The 19,531-nt window shown below is 42.9% G+C and overlaps 1 protein-coding gene across 1 annotated transcript in view; it reads left to right on the top strand.

Annotated features, from left to right (window-relative positions):
• The first annotated feature begins 3,429 nt into the window (after window positions 1–3,429).
• Window positions 3,430–19,531, top strand: part of ARPP21 (cAMP regulated phosphoprotein 21) — a 265,697-nt gene continuing 249,595 nt past the window's right edge. The window contains exon 1 of the mRNA XM_050937943.1: window positions 3,430–3,570. The gene's annotated coding sequence lies outside the window, so the exon portion shown is untranslated. The remainder of the gene's footprint in view (window positions 3,571–19,531) is intronic.

Below are 19,531 nucleotides of genomic sequence, written 5' to 3' on the forward strand. Positions count from 1 at the left end.
TGTCAGTACTTTGTCAGCACTTTTGCTGACAAAATACTTTCAGCCCTATGAGCGGTGTTAGCTTTGTCATCAGAAGAGCACTCCTGTTGGCAAAGCCACGTTTACACTGCCACTTGCATCAGCAAAACTTTTGTCTTTCACAGGGAGGCTTTTTTAAGTACCCATGAAAGACAAAAGTTTTATCGACAACTTCGCTGTATAGACATAGCCTAGCTGTGTTAGGGTTCATCCGTTGCTGCCGTATGGTGGCATTAAAGGGTCACATCCATTACTACAGAAATTGTTAGCTTGGTTCTGTGTCAAAGTACAGCAGTTGGTGGTGAACTGAGATAGAGAAATGAAATGAACGGTCATTGGATCTCCTTATTTATTATTAGCGCTCTGAGTACATGACTTTGTACATTAAATCCCTGCCCTAAAGTTTACCATTTAAAGACATATGGCGTATGTTACAAGTAGCCCTATTGTACTAGCTGATGTATCAGATGAGCCCAAACCAGAATATTGGATCCAGACAACTTCAGGCCTGAGAAATGTTCATTTCTGTACCTGAACTTTGCAGTTAGAGCCCATCTCTATTTGATGTAGGGCTCCCTGTGATATGAAGCGTAACTAAGGATCCAGCCAGAGCCCTCCAAAAAATGTGCTTTACACTCTCTGCCCAAGCAGCAAATATCCTTCATTAAATTGATTTACAGATACAGTTCTCCTAAAAAGCACTGTGACTTTGCTCTCCATGTAGCTGTTAGCTCACTTGACATGAGACTGAGCACAGTAAATGGAAAATTAAGGAAACAACACTTTCCTGCAATGGCCAGTGATACCCAGGAGCTTTTCAAAACAATCTGCATAGCTATTTTAAAGTCTTCTGAGGCCTACCTAAAGATTTGTACTGGTTTCAGCTAATATTGAGAGTTCTCAAAATACAGAAGGACAGCACAGGGCAGCTGCGCTTGAAAATGTGTGGATAGTGCAGATCAGCTTGCTTCAAGCTGGCAAAAAAAGGCTGTGGTCAATAGGGAAAGTGAGAGGACCACCTCCCCTACCTACTTGCTGCTATCAGAAGACAAGAGAACTTGGGCTATGAATATGAATCAAGTTCTTTCTTCCCAGAGATAAAGGAACTTATTCACTAGAAGCAAGGGGAATATAGGGACTTGTTTGTACCAAATGCTCTGTCTGTCTCCGCAGGACCCAATTCTTCACTCCCCTCTCAGCCTCCTAGTTCTTTCAACCAGTCAAACCTCACTTCCTGTGAATACAGTCTCCCCCATCTCTTGGTCTGACCTCCAGTCCCATCCATTGACTCTCGCCTATCAAATGGCTGTAATCCCACTCCACACTTGCAACCCTCAGAATCATTTTGGCCGCCTTCCAATTCTCCCCTTCCACTTCAGCACTTCCCTTTCCTTCTTCTCATGTCAGACTGCATGTACCTCAACTCCTGCCCAGATGCCTGGTCCCCCCATTTTGGCATCCCCCACTGTTCACCACCACCAGTCAGATGTGGCTGAAGCTGTATATTTTGTGGCAGAGCTATTCAGCTCTCCTCCCATCTTCCGTAGGGTGGAGGGAGAAGTGTGCAGTGGGTTTTCCTCTCCTCAGGTTTGAGTGGCTTTCTGCTTCTCCGGGTATGTCATTTTTGCAATGTAAGCCCAGGGTTTCAACTCAGGCTCAAGCCTAACCCTCCTTCTGTCTACACACAAATCACATTAACCCGGGGGTCAGACCCAGGGTCCAAGGACCACATGGGAGTGGAAAGTCCAAGCCTAAATCAAGCTGGAACCCAGGGTTCTAGCCCTATTGCCTTGCATTGTAGACGCCGCCCCACTAGACTTATGCTCTGAGAGGCCTCCAAAACTAGCCCACAGTTCCATGGGCTGACCTTCTTTGTCTTCTGGACAGTCAAGTTTAGTGGACGGTCAGGTTCTCTGTACACTGCACCATGAACAAAGGACTAGAGCAGTCACATTTTGGGAGAGTGTTAGGAAGTCTGGGATATGGGTGGTTGGGCTCAGCCCTGCATAATTCAGTGCTGATGCTGGAGCCCCAAGTTGGGACCCAGGGTTTATTAGTTCCTAACCAGGGGTTACAGATGCATGTAGATGCTCAGGACCTAGGTTAATACACCCAGGGTCTGCTTACTCAAGTTCTACTAACTCTGGGTTTACATTGCAGTGTAGACAAACCTTCTACGTCTAGGTCTACACATGCATTCCTTTTGCAGGTGATCATTTGTCCCTTTTAATTCTTATACACCTCCACAGATACTCTTAAAATGGTTATTTCAATTTATGACCTTTTTCTAAATGTGCACCATCTCGTGAGTGTCTTTGACATGGTTTAAAATAACAAAACAAAGCCAGCAGCAACATTGCAGATTCCAGACCCAATGCAACCAAGTAGGCAATGCTTAAAGTGGTCTGAAAAAAAGTGTGTGTGGTGGGGTCTCTCATATTAGGGTAGCAGCAGCTTTGATATGACACAGCTCCATTTTTACTGTTTTTTTCCCCCTGGGTCTGTGACCTCTTGTGGACTCCCCTCCTCCCTCTGCCAAATACACACACATTTCCAGTGTCTAGCCACAGGAAAGATTTTTCACCGTTCTTCCATAAACATTTGCCCCCATCAGGCTCCACCTTCTTCAGATGCCCAGGCAAAAATATGGGCCCTGCAGCCTCTTCTTCTCCATTTTTAAACATGATTGTTTGTAAAAGGAAATTGGTGCATCAAAAGAGCTCTACATTTAGAACTGTGGAAAGGTTACCTTAAACTGATCTGAGTCAGAAGCTGAGCTGGAGTTCAAGTTGCTTATTCAGGCTGCCCTCTTGTGCCTATTGGTACAGCAGCACAGAATACCAAGAGAACAGACGAAACCCCGAGTTTCAAAATTCACTTAATTCCAGCCTGTGGATGGCCTTTAAGCAGGACATTGACACACTGTGTTAGCACTGTGAGACGAGTGGGGTTTTTTGCTTTGTCTGTTTTTACAAGTGACTTTTTAATAAATGGCAACTTATTTTATCCTCTTACCACGTGACGTAGTGCTGTAGTTCAGTGACTCTCATGTTGCTCTTCCTATTGTTGAAGGATCTGCTATCGTGAGAACTGTGGTTACTATGTATAATTAACTTTTTGAGGGGGAGTTCAAGCAAAAGTGTTTTTAATTAAAAAAGCAAAAACAGGACACCTTATTTTCAAGGAATCATTTTATTCATCAGTTTTCCCCGTTGCATTTTACTCCGACCAGCAATTTCATTGGTTAATATTAGCTGAACAGCTGACTGTCAAAAGTTTATGACTGACAACAGGTGCTAGATCAACACAGCGCTTGGAATCCGGCATGGCCTGATGTCGCCTCTTTGGCACAAGGCTTGCTATTATATCAGGAAGGGCCTAGCAACTTTGCTGTGATGTCCCATCCGTGCCTGCCTGTCTCTGCTGCCCAAGGGACATGTAAAGCAGTGGTGAGCGCTGAGAGACATTGAGCGGGAAAAGGAGAACAGTGACTTGCAAGAATCAGAAATCAGTGAGACTCCTTAATGGAACTATTGCTGCTTTGTGGAAAGGGTAAGGGAAAGACTTTAAAGAAGCTCTGAGTTTACTGTTTTATGGAGCTACTCTTAGAGGAGTGAGTGACAGGAAAAATATCAAATGTCAGTGGTGCAGAAATGTAGCAGATATGGATTCCTTTTTACTAGTATATCTGTGGTGGCTTGTTCTGTAAATTACAGTACAGCAAAACAGAGTACTATGTATTTGCATTAATTTTAATCAATGTTGTCTAATTTTAGAATGCTCCAGTGCAGAGTCACTTTTGATTCCAATGGTGATTAAGCAGAGATGACTTGTTTAATAATAACCATGGGAAATATATAAAAACAAATCAAACATGCTGACTGCAGTGAGGTTGGAGGAGAAGCAATGTTGCTCTTCTTGAAAGTATGTGTCTGCTTGGTGGTAACATCGTAAAGTATTCTGCCTTTTTCATGTGACAGTGATTCTTGAACAACTTGATAGCCTCTGCTGATAAAACAACAAAATGTCTAGTTAGACTAAAGGCTGGAGAGAAGAGAGGGAGTTGGAAGACCCGTCATACTTTACAATATCATTTATATTTTTCTGTCATGCAGTGTTTATTGGACAGCTAGTTACCAATTCTGAGAGCAGTGGATATTCATTAAGCAGATCAGAAGAAATTGTTATACCACAGTATGCATGTTGGTTGAATAAAATTGTATGTGCACACCCTCTGTACGTGTGCATAAACTTATAGAGGTAGCAAATCCACTGACTGGCTTTAGCAGGCTCTTTTTGCAGTATGTGATAGGATTGCTGTTTGCAGTTTGTTGTTTGAAGTCGGCTGCACATGTTACTTCCTTACTAGAAAAAAGAAGCCTGAATGGCCAGTGAAAAATGGTGCAGCATTTGCTTCTTTGAATAATACCTTACAAAAGACAGGAAGAAAATCAGGCCTTGTCATCTTCCTAGAGAACTGAGGCCTGAAATCAATGGGAGTCTTTCTCTGTACATCACTGGGATTTGGATCAGGCACTTTGATGGTTTTCAGCTAAGGAGCAGCCTGTGGAAAAGAATTTGGGCCAAATAAGTGCAATGCAAAGCAGACATGAAAAGTCATGTGAGACTCAAGTCAAATGCTCCTGAGTGCATAATCCAGCTTGTGTGTGTTTGTTTGGGTAATATTTGAATTTATTATTCATGAAAGTGAGGTACTAACTTGATCTAAACGTGTCACAGGTAGGCTGTTTAAGCTTTCCCCAGCAGCTCTGCGAACTGTCTATAGTTGGCATTACAGATACTTAGATACATATTTACTTAAAAAATTATTAACCTGTGCAACTGTGAGGTCTCATTGTTGCCTTCATCCTTCCTCAGCCTTCCCTTGCAGTTACGTGTCAGACTCAGTTGTTGCACAGAATCATAGAAATGTAGGGCTATAAGGGACCTCAAGAAGTCAGTCCAGCCCCCTGCACTGAAACAGGACCAAGTAAACCTAGACTGTCTCTCACAGGTGTTTGTCTCACCTGTTCTTAAGAACCTCCAATGATGGGGATTCCACAATCTCCCTTCAAAGCCTATTCTGGACCTTAAATACCCATATAGTTAAACAGTTTTTCCTAATATGTAACAAACATCTACCTTGCTGCAAATTAAGCCCATTACTTCTTGTCTTACTTTCAGTAGACATGAGGAACAATTGTTCTCCAGTCCTCTTTCTATAACAGCCCTTAACATATTTGAAGACTATCAGATCCTCCCCCCCCCCCAGACTTCTTGTCTCAAGAGTAAACATGCCAGTTTTTTGAACTTTTCCTCATAGGGCAGGTTTCCTAAACCTTTTATCGCATTTGTCGCTCTCCTCTAGACTCTTTCCGCAATTTGTGCACATCTGTCCTAAAGTGTGCTACTCAGAACAGGACACGGAACTTCAGCTGAGGTGTCCCTCATGCTAATTAGAGTGGGACAGCTATGGCCCATGTCTTACATACAGCACTAGTTAATACACCCCAGAATTGTATTAGCATTTTTCACAACCACATCACATTGTTTGTTTGTTCATATTCAATTTGTGATTCACTGTAAGCCTCAGACCCTTTTCTGCAGTACCACCACCTGGCCTTATGGCATCATGCTTTAAATCGGACTGCAAGCTCTTTGCAGAAGGGACCATGTCTTCCTGTGTCTTTGTTTGTACAGCACTTAGCATAGTGGAGGCCCCTAACTGGGCTCATTTTGTGTTACTAGAATACTAACTACTACCCCTACAGCTTCTCCTGTGCCAATACTACACTTGCAACACTGTGTGGTGGACTGGTGATATGGACACAATGGAGACTACAATAAATTCATCCTGGCTCAAGGTCTCAGCCAGCCTTTAATCTGGTTCCTTATATACTCCCCAACACCCTGTTAACCTGGGTTCAATTCCTCTGCTTTCATATGAGGGGCAGATTTCTACCTGTCCCCTACAACTGTTGCTAGTTCTGGAATAGCGGCAGGCACTTAGCACTTTTGAAGTTAATTATTTAGCAATCAATAATGTAGTCCCTGTGAACTACACCTTTAGGATACATTTTTATGAATGCTAAGCAGTAATTTAATTCTACTCCCATTGAAATCAGTGGGAGCCAATGACTTCAATGGGAGCAGAGTTGAGCCAGTGCTGAGTGCTTCTGAAAATCCCACCCATCATCACTAAGAGGGAAATTTTCAAATGCACATGGAATTTGGTGCTCAGCTCCCCCTCAAAGTCATGTGTGATTTAGGGCTTGGCTTCACACATAGTGCTACAGCAGCACAGCTATGCATCTCTGGCACTTTAGTTAAGACGCTCCTACACTGACAGAAGTGCTTCTCCTGTCAGCAGAGTTAATCCACCTCCCTGAGAGGTGGTAGCTATGTCAATGGGAGAAGCTCTCCCATTGACACAGCACTATCTACGTGGGGGTTAGGTTGATATAACTACATCGCTTAGGGGTGTGGATTTTTCACATCCCTGAGTGATGTAGTTACACCAATATAGGTCTGTCATTTAGACCTGGCCTTAGAAAATCTCACTGTAAGTGACTTACAGAGATCAAGTCAATTTGGATAAAGACAGCGATTTTTGTTATGTCTCTTTTTAAAACTCAGTGACTTAGCTGTTATAAATTAAGTTAGTAATAATACATTTCATCTCTGATTACTAGACTTCATTTTCACTGCACCAGTTCAGGATCTGGGACAATGGCTTTACAAAATATCTTATGCTCAAGCGTACAGTGCAAACTATACATGTGTTGCTTTGAGGGGTTAGAAGTCTATCGTGTACTAAGAAAACCCCAAGGGGTCAGTCACTTACCCCAGGTCAACAGATGCCCTCGGTCACACACCAAAGGGAGGGGGAGAGATAGCCCAGTGGTTTGGGCACTGGGCTGCTAAACCCAGGGTTGTGAGTTCAGTCCTTGAGGGGGCAATTTAGGGATCTGGGGTAAAATCCATGATTTAAAACAAAGTGGAGAACTCATGAGGCAATGTAGTAAAGAGATTAAAAATTGTTAATTTTTGTGTAACTGTTATGTGAAAATTTCCAGAGTTATGAGATTTTCAGATGGAAAATCTTCTCCCCTATTTTACACACAGAAATTTTCAAGCCAATTGTGCACTTAGATCAAAAGTTAGAAGACGTGTCAAAATAAATTTTAAAATTGACCTCTCAGACTGGCACAACTATGGAGTCACTGCTGTGTCTTCATAATTTTATTTTTTATTAAAATTATTTATCAATTTCATAGAAAGTTGACCTTATGGTTTTCTAGGATATTGTATACATTACATAGTACATTACACTCATCACTTACCCTGCCATCATATTCTAATAATTTCCTGTGTATTTAGCTTGTAATAATGTTACAAAACTTTGTAAGAACACTTTGCTACTGTAAACACACTACCTGGCCAGAGCAGCAAAGAGTCCTGTGGCACCTTATAGAATAACAGATGTATTGGAGCATGAGCTTTCGTGAGTGAATACCCACTTCATTGGATGCATGACCTGACCAGAGTTATTTTAATTTGGTGATACGGAAAGAGAAGAATGTACCCCAGTGTGAACAGTGTAAATCGCCAGGTAATGAGTCCACTGATAAACATTGTAAGAGGTAGTCTGAGAAGATTAAGCCCAAGGAGTCTATGAGGAGAAAATTTATTGTGAGCATCTGCTATAGAAATATAGGAGCTAAAGAGCTGTGTGTGTGTGTGTGTGTGTGTGTAATTACTAAAACAGACCTGTATTTCCAAAATCAATCCTATTATTATAACAGGGACAGAGTTAAACTAATCAAATTATGAGGGTTTCAGGAGGTAACCAAATGAACAAGCAAACTGCATCCTCCCCAGTCATATACAGATCATTGAATGTGTAATGCATTTATTATATTCATTGTAATCGAATATGTGAATGTCTATAAAGGGAAAGAGTTTCTGTGTAATTTTAGATCTGTGTTGTACCCCGCACCCACCCCCTGTGTTTAAGTCTAATCAACTCAATGTAACATTGCTGTATGCCAAATAAAAATATCAGAATAATGAAGTCTGACGTCAAACTGAGTTCTTGAAAAGCCAAGGTGAAAAAAAGTCTCAGGGGAAATCTCAGTATGTTTTTGATAGGACACCTCATTTCCTCTCTGCAACAGGAATCACATGGACAGTTCTGCCCTCTTCCACTGCCAGGTGACAGATCAGAGCAAGGGAGAGGCTGGGAGAGGAAACTCAGCATAGAGGTGCTATCTGATGTCACTTCTCCAGAGCAGAGACATTTTTGTGGGTGGGTTTTTTCATCGATCAATTTCTGTACATTGCCAGTTGTGGGAAGAGACGTTGATGGTGGGAAAGTGACACAATGCAGAGCAGCTCAAATCCAGACATGAGTGTCCTTGCTAGCAGTTTCCAGTGTAGCGGAAAGGCCTGAAGTGGGAGGCTAGGTGACAACAATGATGGATGACTGCAGAGAAAAAATGATATTACAGTTTGTCTGACAGTAGGCAGTGTTTGGATAGAAGTGAAGGGGAATAAATATAGTCATATTGCAACATATCCTCTAGGCTGCATGGCATTTAAAATACTACTTGATCTGCCTTCTCTAAGAGAGTAGAGATGCAAGTACTTTTGTTTCTAAAAACAGTGCACTGATAAAGTTTTGTTTGCTGCATATAGTCTGTATAATCCAAGACTAGTCTGTACCTGCACCAAGTATTAGAGCACAGTCATCGTAGGGTTGCAAAACAGTTTCTGCTGTTGGTATTACAGTATTGCCTAGACTAGAGGATGGGTCTCCATTGTGTTATACCTCCCTGTTTTCGTACACTCTTTACTTTCGAAACGTTCATGTTTTCAAGTGAGGTTTTTTAATCTGTCAATCTCTGTCTGAAAGTAAGTACAATGCACGCCTACTTCTTCTACAAGGATCCATTCTGTAGTTCATTACATTCACTATTACTGGGCAAGTAATTTTTTAATATTAGTTGAATAGATGCATTGTGAAATTCATCAAATATAGTATTTGAAAATCTAGTCATTTTATCATTTGTTTTATAACTTGGCAAAGGTGTATTGTTTAATTCTTGAAAAATATTCAGAATAACCCGGGATACATTTGTTGACTATTTTTTAATATAGCTCCAAAGGTCTGATCCACAATTCATTGAAATCAATGGAAGAATGTCTTTTTCTCAACTTGTCTTAAAAATCTAAACATTCCATACTGAAAAATATTTTAAATTAAACCTTAAGGTTAAAAACAAAGCAGCCAGGAAATGCCCAAGTTTAGATGGTCTGTGTAGCCTTAACACTTACCCTCTTGTATGAATGTATTATAATACCCTAATGATATGATCACATTCTCTTTAGTTTCTTCATTCAGTAATCAGGTAGGATTGTGCAGAGGTTCTCAAACTGGGAACATGCCCACCTAGTGGGGGTTCAGAATGTATTGAGGAGGGGGCATGAGAAGAGAGTGGTGGCTGCTGGCTGGGCACCCAGCTCTGAAGGTAGCACCACTGCTGCAGCAGCGCAGAAGTAAGGGTGGCATGGTATGGTATTGCCACCTTTACCTCTATGCTGCTCCTGGTGGCGGTGCTGCCTTCAGAGCTGGGCACTTGGCCAACAGCTGCTGCTCTCCGCTCTGCCTTCAGAGCTGGGCAGCCATTTATGTACTTGTGTGGTGGGAGCAGCGGGTGGCATAAATGACTACAGACACAAAGAAGCGGGGTGCGATCCAATCAGTTTGAGAACCAGTGGAAGGTGCACAGTCAGTGAGACAGGAACATGTGATAAATGAGACAGATCCTGCAGAAGGAGGCCTTCTATTGAGACCAGTTCTGTTTACAGTTATGGTTTAGATCCAGAGTATCTCTGAAATTACACCAATGTAACTGAGAGTTCAGTTGGGACCTCAGTGGCCAGGATGGATGGCATGTAGTGAATGAGGTAACAGTCCAGAGGACTGCAATGGGACTACTAGAACTGCTCATGTGAGTAAGGGTATGCACAATCAGGAGCTAAGTAACTGTTGAACCTTGTGAGTTGGTATGTGTGAGAGAGTGTTTTACATGCTAAGAAACAGAGCAACGTCATTTCAAAGGCTTTTTGTGTGCCTTCTTGCTTCATCTATTTGACTGTCAACTGTGGGGTTTTGTTTGGAATTTTTTGTGATGGACATACTGCAACATGATTGACTCATGATATTAGGGTACAGTCTAATGGTTGCTGCTTGGACAAGCCAGCATCTTGCACTTTAAATGCTGTCTTTTTCTCCTGCAACACAGGACCATTTTTTGTTTTCCACAAACACCATATATCTCATGGCGCTCGGTGGCTGGATAGACTCTACTTATTATATTCTGTGATATAACTAATAAGCCAATACTAACTCGATTTTAGGATTATTCACTGTTCAGTCTCATATTGGCATCCTATGATTATACTGCAGGACTTTCAGACCACTAAAGTGTACAGTATTAAATCCTGTAATGCTGTTTCCATAGTGTTTCATGACATTCCACGCTCATCAAATTCCTAGTCTTTGAAGCTCTGTATTTTAATGATCATATAATTGTTCTAGTACAACTAATTCTAATGTGGGCAAATGTAGATGATAATCAAGGTTATGCAGTTTTATATAAAGAATGGGTGTATGGGGGAGATAATTATATTTGGAAAGTAATGGCTCCAAAATTTTATTTCAAAATTTATTATAATCTGATAGAGAAGTAAAAACAGTTCCCTAAACTCTAGATAATAAAGGTAATACTTAGCTCTTAAAAAGTGCTTCTTAGTCATAGATCTCAGAGCACTTTACAAAAAAGCAAGTAGGGATCATTATCTCCATTTTACAGATGGGATAACCTGAGGCATAGAGAAGTAAAGGGACTTGCTCAAAGTCACAAATGAAGTCAGAGAGAGGATCCAATCAGATCTTCAGACTCCCACTGCAGCTCTTATCAACTACCTCTCTCCATATGTAGCATTTTTTAAGTTTCCCATCCATTGCTATTAAATACTTCTAAAAATAGGCATCTTGTTGAATGACCTAACAGAAAACAGTCCCAGATTTTGCCCTCAGAGCTGGGCATGAATATCTGAGAGCAGGACTTCAGCCTTGACACTTCATTTTGCTGACATTGTAGTAGCAAACAAAAACAACACACTATTCCCAGACCTGCCCAGATGTTGTTGATGTCAACAAATAAGTAAAGGTTATTTGTCATGACAAGGTACTACTTGTATAACAACAACCGCTTCAATGTAATAAACAAGAAAATCTCTGCTGATCCTGGTTTCTCTTCAAAAAATAGGGGAAAAAATCAATATTTCCAAAATGGAAAAATATATAAACTTTGTAAGTAATTTTCTTAGCAGTCTGACAAAGGGAATGGAAGGTAAATACAAATATCCCTCCACCCTGACCCCCAAATAAAAATATGCCTTCACAGTTAAGGTCTGGGTATTATTTTCTGTCATAAAGAATAACTGCATAGGGCTGTTCCATCCTCAAACTTCAAGGCGAGAGGGGATAAAAATAGCATCAGATCAAGCCAATAAATTTAGGAGAGAGAGATACAGATTTGAACTCTCCCTCTTGTTCTTCCAGGCACAGGATGAGCTTGTTTTAAAAAATGCTGCATAAGGGCTCCATTGATTGTTAGGGAGTAAGAGAGCTGGAGATACCAGAGCAGGAACAGTCACTTTGCATGGCATCATTTCCTGAGAAGATCTTGTTATGTCTGGGGGAAAAGTCACAGGGAGATAATGTTAAGAGTTCCAACACCTAGGCTCCAGTGCAGCTAGGTATTTAAGCGCAGGAGTATTTCCATGAAAGTTAATATGCCTAAAGTAAGGCACATACATAAGTACGTTGCTGAATCAGGACCTTATTCTAATTAGTTTTGGAGGAAGAGGAATGAAGGTTCAGACAATCAGCTAGTGGCAGCGTGGTCCTTTAGTGCCAGAGAGGAAGGAAAGGTCCTTTAGAGTAGCACAGAGGAGTGGGGACTGTGGTACAGCAAATAAGTCAGCAAAACCTCATGATCAACAAAATTCACAGGCACCGACTGATCTATAAGAATTGACACGGACGCCCGCTCTTCTTTCAATGTCAGGCAAAGATCATCCATGCACACAACTAAGTGCAGTATCTGTGCTGTATGCAGGTCTGAAACCATACTGGTTAGGAAGTCTGAGGACTTGTCTCATTGCAACCTCCCTGACAAGCTTTTTCCCAAAAAGAGGAGATGCAGAGCAGGTCAATATCTGGCCAGATTTTCAACACCAAGAGCTGGTTCCTGGAGCACAGGACTCAGCCATGTTTATCGTAAGGGCAACTGGAACCTCGCCCTCTATCGAGGAGGCATTAACAACTCTAAGAATGAATCCTCTTCTTCTCCATCAACATTCACCAGCCAGGAAGGAGATAGGGATGAATTATAAGGTGTTTGTTCCAAAAAAACAAACAAACAAAAAATGCAGCACTGCCAGAGCCTTCATGTATGATACTGACCAGAAATCAAGCAGAGAATTCCCCTGTACACATACACACTTGCAACTGTCCCCTAGAGATGGAGGCAGACAGTTGGGTCTGATCTGAATTTTGTTATCTTGTGGATAGACTTAGAGTTCCTTGCAGCAAGGAAAGACTTGATGTTTTTCACTTAGTAAAGGTAGGACAGATTAACCAGACTTCCCACCACCAGCAAAATAGCCACTGTTCCTGGCATTACTGATGCCTGGGTAGAGTCAAAGAAAGTCATCTGTACATCCTGCACAGCCACAGGCTGAGATTTCAGGAAGTCTATATGGTGCGTTTGTTCAAATCTGGCACAGGATTCATACCACCGGCACTCTACTTGTCGTTCCTTTCAGGTCACCTATTGTAGGTCATCAGTAAAACATGATGACCTTGTGAGGAGCAGAGGGACCTGTGCACCTCACAGGAGCAGACCCATAATTTTCACAGTCAACGTTTATGTATCCTTTTCTACCATCTGGAGCAGCTTCAGTGTTGCACTGGAACTGGTACTTGGCATTTGCTAGGTGTGGGAAATGTAACTTTAAAGCATCAGTGCAACCATACAAGGGATGCTGCTTATGAAGCTACCTGGGGAATTAACATTTTTTGGTCAAGGGAGATGGGGCCCAGGGACAAACGCCAACTGACAACCTCCCGACAAGCAGCATTATTACAAGGATATTTAGGGAATATCAGTGTGGTGTATACCTGACATAGGAACAACTAAGAAACCTACATAAACAGCCTGACCCAGACTGTTTGATTGATGGTAGTGTAGGGAGGCAGTGTGCTTCCCTGGTGCCATGGAGAGGGACGAGGTCCACCAGACACCAGAGAGGGCGGAGCCAGAGCACTTCAAGCCCACCCCCCAGAGGGTCAGAGGCTGGATAGGAAGTATAAGAGCTCAACCCCAGAGCTCACTCGAGAGGCAGCTGCTAAAGAGACCAGACATCTCCGACCCAGCTCCCGCTGGGGAGACTCCAACAACCAGTGGCGGACCTGGAGACTGGCCTGACCAGCTGATACTCAATGCAGACCAGCATGTGGGAGAGTTGCTGACCCGACCCCTTGCCAACTACCCCAAGGATCCAATGGTGATCGATCCACTCCCCTCCCCGCAAGGACAACACCTTGACCCAGGTACCTCCAGAGGGGGAGTTGAAATAGTCTGGGGGCAGCCAACCCAAGTCTGGCTGCAACACAGCTGCAGTTGTGTCAATGTGTTGTGGCCAGGATCCCCACTGACACAACAATGGGCCTTTGGCCACTGCTAGGGCCCCGGGCAGGGACGCAGTGAAGTGGGAGGGCCTACGTCCCCCCCTTCACCCAACGCATGGGTGGCAGTCTCCCCCTCTCCCAGGCCGCTTGAAGCCCAAAGCCTGGGTTTGCTATTTACCTGGGTTTGCTCACCCCTTGCCTAAGGGCCTGGTCTGTGACTCTTTACTGCCCCGCCCTACCCCACGGCCCGGGCTAGTTATCTGTTTGTTGTTAACTGTGTGTGCTCAGATGGACAGCTTGAGCCAGGACTCCTGCAGCCCAGCTGATTCCCCAAGAGGTCGTGCAAGGACTAAGGGAGGCGATGTAGGTCCCCAAAGAGGGATGAACCCCAATGAACCCTCTCTACAGGTGGTCATAGAAGCCCATAATCTATTTGTACTTGTAGTGTGAGTGGTGGTTAATGGAAGGAAGAGGGAGGGAGAGAGGACTATTGGGATGATTTGAACTGCAGTGCCTCTTTCTTTTAGATCAAATGCTTGAGTGACAGAGGGATAGGACGAATGGCTTAATGGAGAGGTCCTCAAACGAGGCCAGGGGAGCTCTGGGTTCAAATTCTGGCTCAACTGCAGACTTTCTGTGTGACCTTGGGCAAATTGTTTGCCCTATTCCCCACCTGTAAAATACTCCACAATGGTGTTGCCAGGATAAAATCACCAGTAAATGTTAGCATGTCTTTCCTAGCCTGGTATTTCCAAAGACCTGTCAAAAATTTTCCCAAGTTTTATAAGAATTCACTCCTCCATGAGTTTGACTGTACAGTACTTCACTATTGCTAAAACATTCATCTCTGAAATGGCTGTTGCATAGGCACCTGTCTGACATATCCTGAATGAGATTGAAGAGGAGTATGGTTCTGTGACATACTGTATCATCTTGTTCTATTTTTTCTCTGTTACTCTCGCACAGACAAACAATCTAAATTTCCTGGTCACTTTCTCCCCCTCCCCCCCCCCACACAACAGAAATGAATATGGGAATGGACAGCATGACGTCTTTTGGTCACTGTTGGGGGTGGATGAGGTGCTACAAGTTAGAAGTGGAGCAGGAAATTTAACTTAATTGAAATGCTCTGTGGTTTTTACTTGCTCAGGAGACTCTAATGGTAGCATACAGCTTTGTACGTTAGCAGAAAGAAGGCAAACTAGATGTTTTGCTGATCTTAGAAATCCTTTGCTAGTTTTCATTGCTCTTCTCCAACCACTGAGGATGTAGCTACTCCACTGAGGGAAACTGTTACAGTAGCAATATAAAAAGGACAGTTAAGACTAGACTTGAAATGACCTGGAATAGAGAGTAGCCACCACTAATGCAGAAAAAGAGCCCATTGGAGAAAGATGCTAGACGCTAATTGTAAAGATTGACTATGCAGATACATTAACTCCTCACTTAAAGTCATCCCGGTTAATGTTGTTTTGTTGTTTGCTGATCAGTTAGGGAACATGCTCGTTTAAAGTTGTGCAATGCTCCCTTATATGTTTGGCAGCTACCTGCTTTGTCCACTGCTTGCAGAAAGAGCAGCCCATTGGAACTAGCTGGTGGGGGCTTGGAACCAGAGTGGGCCAGCAGCCCCCCATCAGCTCCCTGCTCCACTAAGTTCCCTGTATGGCAGCCGCCCATCAGGCTATCAATTGCCGGCAGTTCACCTGTCACTCCCACCTCTGCCCTCTGCCTTAGGAGGCTCCCGGGAGCATCGTGCTTGCTGTGCAGGGGAAGAGGGGTGCTAATGTCAGTGTGTTCCCCTCCCACCTGATCCTGCCCCCCCTTACTCCATCTCCATAGAGCCGGGGGCGGGCACAACAGGGCTCAAGATGGAGGGAGCTTGCTGGCAGCAACTACTGTCTCTACTTGCTGATCTACTTAAAAAGGCAATGTACTTAGAGTGGGATCAGCGTACTTAAAGGGGAAATGCACATTCTCTCTCTCTCTCTCTCTCTCTCACACACACACACACAGTGTCTGTCTGTCTCTGTCTGCCATGCTGTCTCCCCTCCCTCCATTTGTGCTGCCCTGTAGAGTGCGAGGCTACATTAACAACAACATGTTAACCCTTGAGGGCTCAGCCAAGTGCTAGTTCAACATTTAGCAGTAAGGCATTCCCTGGGAAATATCCCACCCTCTGACTTCACTACCTCAACCAAGCTTCACAATCATCATTGCTGTGTACAGTAGTAAATTGCTGTGTACAGTAGTAAATTAAAACTTATACTGTGTGTATATAGGCGTGTGTGTAATATATATATAAAATAAATAAATACAAGTCTTTTGTCTGAAAAAAATTTCCCTGGAACCTAACCCCCACCATTTACATTAATTCTTATGGGGAAATTGGTTTTGCTTAACATTGTTTCACTTAAATTCACATTTTTCAGGAACATAACTACAATGTTAAGCGAGGAGTTACTGTACAATATAATCATAGTGCATACAGAGAAAGAAAGGATCTCAAGACTTTAAAAATATGTTGGAGAATCTTGAGGAAGAAAGCACTCTTGCATTTGATAATGGAGAAATGGTGTCTTTAGCAGCTCAGTGGCATCAGGTTAATACTAATTGCATCAGACCACAGGAATGCAAATACAGTAGCTCTGTAAGATCAAAGCCTTCTTCACCTCTTTATTTTGGTGGTGTGTTACAGCATCATTCCTGTACTAGTAGGTAACACTTTTCACTCTTGAAATTCGTTCATGAGGTTTGCCTGGAAACTAAACCCTGCAAGTTCAGGTTCACAAACACCATCTATCTTCTTCCCAGCCAGTTCCTGGTTGCAGTTATGCCTTTTAGTGCTTTACAGTAGACCTTCCCACCAAGCTTCAGGGGCCAACTACCCAGTTTTTCAGGAAGCACTGAGTAACCATCTCCCCTAGCAGCTTACATGGGGGAATGCTGGCATCTACGGATTTATGCCTTTTCTTACGATACAGTGTTCTTCTGACGGCTGGGAAGTGCTTGTTCCCAAACTGGATGAGCAGGAAAATGTTTCCACTGCCAACCTGCTCTGTACTGAGCCAGTGGAGTTCATCTCATCATCCTGAGCATGTTTATTAGGGAACCTCCAGAGGTTCCCTTGCAACTGCACTCTAGCTTTCTGGAGCTTCTCTTCCACAGTATGTGGCTGCACGTGCCCCTTCCCTTCACCTGGCTACAGCATTCAGGATGGCAGAGATCTGGCTGTCAGCAAGAAACACGGTTTCTCACCCCCTGGTGGCCTATGCAACAGGTACTTTCTGTACACCCCACCCCCCAAAGACCTGTATAGGGCCTACAGGAGGCAGTGGCTCCTGCTGGGCAGTCCCCAAAGAAAGCACTATCAGCACCTCAAGGCAAATCTGTAGCATATCTTTAAATGGTTTCTAGGTTGTATGTCAGCCTGCTCTCCATCTTATCCTGGAGATCTCTAAGTGCTTTAATACCACAGGATCTTCTTCACTAACTGCTATTTAATAGCAACATCGAATAACACTGTAGGACAGGGAGCAGAAAGAATTCCATGTCCAGTGGAAAATGAGCTGAATTTACATGGACAGAGTCTAGCTGTATCAATCAGAATTTGTTCCCTTCCTTTCCCTTCCTGCCCTTGGACCACTGATTTTAATGGTGGTAAGTGACAGCCACTACTATGTGTTAAGGACATGACATGGTAGTTAATGGAAAGCAACTTTTGGTTTTTGTTTGTTTTGGTCATTTTGCCACATTGGAAGAAAAGGTCAGTCTGGTTTCACTTAATATGCATTTAAATATACTCAGCTCTATCAGGAAGTCAGCTCTTTCTGAATTAAATTATTAAAAATGATCTGTGGCCTGCTGTGTTAGATTTGCACATTGTGTATATACTGAAGTCCAGTATATCTGTATTTCCACTTTTTGGGGTAGACTCATAGACTCATAGACTCTAGGACTGGAAGGGACCTCGAGAGGTCATCGAGTCCAGTCCCCTGCCCTCATGGCAGGACCAAATACTGTCTAGACCATCCCTAATAGACATTTATCTAACCTACTCTTAAATATCTCCAGAGATGGAGATTCCACAACTTCCCTAGGCAATCTATTCCAGTGTTTAACTACCCTGACAGTTAGGAACTTTTTCCTAATGTCCAACCTAAATCTCCCTTGCTGCAGTTTAAGCCCATTGTTTCTTGTTCTATCATTGGAGGCTAAGGTGAACAAGTTTTCTCCCTCCTCCTGATGACACCCTTTTAGATACCTGAAAACTGCTATCATGTCCCCTCTCAGTCTTCTCTTTTCCAAACTAAACAAACCCAATTCCTTCAGCCTTCCTTCATAGGTCATGTTCTCAAGACCTTTAATCATTCTTGTTGCTCTTCTCTGGACCCTCTCCAATTTCTCCACATCTTTCTTGAAATGCGGTGCCCAGAACTGGACACAATACTCCAGTTGAGGCCTAACCAGCGCAGAGTAAAGCGGAAGAATGACTTCTCGTGTCTTGTTTACAACACACTTGTTAATGCATCCCAGAATCATGTTTGCTTTTTTTGCAACAGTATCACACTGTTGACTCATATTAAGCTTGTGGTCTACTATGACCCCTAGATCTCTTTCTGCCATACTCCTTCCTAGACAGTCTCTTCCCATTCTGTATGTGTGAAACTGATTGTTCCTTCCTAAGTGGAGCACTTTGCATTTATCTTTATTGAACTTCATCCTGTTTACCTCAGACCATTTCTCCAACTTGTCCAGATCATTTTGAATTTTGACCCTGTCCTCCAAAGTAGTTGCAATCCCTCCCAGTTTGGTATCGTCCGCAAACTTAATAAGCGTACTTTCTATGCCAACATCTAAATCGTTGATGAAGATATTGAACAGAACCGGTCCCAAAACAGAACCCTGTGGAACCCCACTTGTTATACCTTTCCAGCAGGATTGGGAGCCATTAACAACTACTCTCTGAGTACGGTTATCCAGCCAGTTATGCACCCACCTTATAGTAGCCCCATCTAAATTGTACTTTCCTAGCTTATCTATAAGAATATCATGAGAGACTGTATCAAATGCCTTACTAAAGTCTAGGTATATCACATCCACCGCTTCTCCCTTATCCACAAGGCTCGTTATCCTATCAAAGAACGCTATCAGATTAGTTTGACACGATTTGTTCTTTACAAATCCATGCTGGCTATTCCCTATCACCTTACCACCTTGCAAGTGTTTGCAGATGATTTCTTTGATTACCTGCTCCATTATCTTCCCTGGCACAGAAGTTAAACTAACTGGTCTGTAGTTTCCTGGGTTGTTTTTATTTCCCTTTTTATAGATGGGCACTATATTTGCCCCCTTCCAGTCTTCTGGAATCTCCCGTCTCCTATGATTTCCCGAAGATAATAGCTAGAGGCTCAGATACCTCTTCCATTAACTCCTTGAGTATTCTAGGATGCATTTCATCAGGCCCTGGTGACTTGCAGGCATCTAACTTTTCTAAGTGATTTTTTACTTGCTCTTTCCTTATTTTCTCTTCTAAGCCTACCCTCTTCCCGTAAGCATTCACTATACTAGACATTCCTTCAGACTTCTCAGTGAAGACCGAAACAAAGAAGTCATTAAGCATCTCTGCCATTTCCAAGTCTCCCGTTACTGTTTCCCCCTCCTCATTGAGCAGTGGGCCTACCCTGTCCTTAGTCTTCCTCTTGCTTCTAATGTATTGATAAAAAGTCTTCTTGTTTCCCTTTATTCCCA

The sequence above is a fragment of the Gopherus flavomarginatus genome, chromosome 2 (assembly GCF_025201925.1).
Source record: "Gopherus flavomarginatus isolate rGopFla2 chromosome 2, rGopFla2.mat.asm, whole genome shotgun sequence".
Classification (NCBI taxonomy): Eukaryota; Metazoa; Chordata; order Testudines; family Testudinidae; genus Gopherus; species Gopherus flavomarginatus.